The following is a 2219-nucleotide window of genomic DNA, read 5'->3' on the forward strand; positions in this document are numbered from 1 at the left end:
AATGCTAAGTACAGTGCTCTGCACATAGTAAGTGCTAAATAAGTACCATCATTTGATTTGATTAGGGCTGCAAGTCATAAAATTTGAAGTTTAATTCCAGCTCTTCCATAAACTATAACCTTCAGTAAGACTCACAGGCTGTATATGCTAGCTGAATTTTTGAGAAGAAATATCAATTTTCAGTCCTGGCTCCTCCATGGCCCATTTCCATGCGAGATCTGGGTTATGTAGATTAAACTAACTGTCAGAAGGAGAGTTCCCATTGGTCCAGCTTCTGATTCCAACCCAATAAACCTGACATGTGTATTTTCCCCTGATTGAGAGGGAGCCTCAGGCATTCCCAGTCTTCCGTTCTTGACCCTCTACTCTACAGAGCCCAGGGAAGCTGGTGGTGGAATGTGGGAGAGGAGAGATGCCTGGGCCCATCAGCAAATGCACACACACAAGCTCATTGTCTTTTGTCCACAAACCCGACTTCTCACTCAAGGAAAATTGTCGTGTCAATAACGAATATTAGTTACTAACACCCATTTCATTGGACAGGATAAAAATAAGGCAGAAATCATAGAGCTTGGTAAGCAGCAGACAGGATCTCCTCAGTGTCCTACCTTCCCCCGAGCCCTGCCCCACTTAGCCAAGCAGAGGACCTGTTGTAATGACCACTCTGGATCTAAATTTACCCTTTTGTAAATTGGGATAATATCTGGCCACTTATCACATTCTGTCTACCACCTCTGTTGTATGCTCCTAAATGCTTAGTACAGTGCTCTGTATACAGTGTGCTCAATAAATGCCATTGATTATTATACAGAGCTGCTACATTAATTTGATAATACAGTATGAGAGAAGATTTGAGCTTCTTATAAGAAAAGAACCTTTTCATTAGCAGTAGCTGAGGGCTCGTGGTAATGAGCAATCAAATGCCCAGTCCATTGGTCATTCTTACTTTCCAGCACCATTTTTTTTTTCCATTTCATATCTCATTTTCTCTTTCCCAAATGTTCCACCCAACTTTGTCCTTGTCCTGTTCCTCCTCCCTCTCGCACATGTATGTGCTTGGCCATTATGTTTGGGTAGACCTCTTCTCTATATGTAACAGGGCTGAGACCACTAGGAGTTGCTTTGTCCCTGAGCTTTGTTGCAGACAACTGTCAAGGTCACAGTTAGAAGACAGCATTGTTTTTACTAGAGAGAGTGGTAACTTCTGAGGGGCTTTTTAAAAAACTCAACCCTACTTTTCTGGTTCCCTAAACACTCATACATTCATTCAATCAATCGTGCTTATTGAGCACTTACTGTGTGCAGAGCACTGTACTAAGCGCTTGGGAAGTACAATTCGAAGCCTACAGCACCCGGTATTCCCAGGTGGTCTCCCATCCAAGTACTAACCAGGCCCGACCCTGCTTCGCTTCCAAGATCAGACAAGATCGGGCGCATTCGGGGTGGTATGGCTGTAGACTCCTGCTCTGCCCATTCCCACCATTCCCCCATTGCTCTGAATTTTAGTATTTTTTATTTTATTTTTTTCTCTGAATAGCAAGGTCTCAGACAGGGAGATCAGACCTGATCTGTCCCAGATCCTGTCCATTTGTCCAACATCTCTCACCCTATTCCTGACAGTTCAACCAATCTTGGTCCTTAGAGCCAAGGGATGTCAGAAGAGGGAGCTGAATAGTTCGAGGGTTGGACATGTTGGAGAGATGGTTGGAGCTGAGAAAAGTCTAGGCCAATTTCTATAACCCAGTGTGTCTCCCTTCCCAGTCCTCTACAGTCCCAGTGCACTATATGCAATCTAGTGGAGGAGAGACAGGACATGGGGAAGAGAAGAATGATTAATGGTGTGGTGTCTGCTGAGGGGACTGGGAGAAAGTTGTGAGGACTGGGCCTAACCTTTCTCAGCCCTAATCATTTCCCCAACCTTCCTGTGTGACACCAACTATTCAGTCTTCCTGCTACCTCTGGACTTTCAAGGTACGGTGGGTTGGGGGAAAGAGCTGGATGGTTGGGAAAGGCAGACTTGGAGGTGGGGAGCTAATCAGGGGCAGGGCAACTGAGTTCAGTTGCCTTCCCTACATTGCTCTCACTCTGAAAGCTTGAGGAGCCAGGAGTGGATTCAAGGGTTTGGGGAATCCAGGTGATGGAGGTGAAAGCTAGGTCTGTTTGTTTGTTTTTTGTTTTAATTTTTTTAACTTTAGGTCATACTTGATCCCAGATTCAAG

General features: G+C 44.8%; 1 non-coding gene across 1 annotated transcript; it reads right to left on the reverse strand.

The window, feature by feature from the left end:
• Positions 1-1340: 1340 nt before the first annotated feature.
• Positions 1341-1459, reverse strand: LOC119919984. The gene has a single exon (XR_005447757.1). It is a non-coding gene; the product is annotated as a 5S ribosomal RNA (ribosomal RNA).
• Between the last annotated feature and the right edge of the window lie 760 nt (positions 1460-2219).

The sequence above is a fragment of the Tachyglossus aculeatus genome, chromosome X1, assembly GCF_015852505.1.
Source record: "Tachyglossus aculeatus isolate mTacAcu1 chromosome X1, mTacAcu1.pri, whole genome shotgun sequence".
NCBI classification, from domain to species: Eukaryota; Metazoa; Chordata; class Mammalia; order Monotremata; family Tachyglossidae; genus Tachyglossus; species Tachyglossus aculeatus.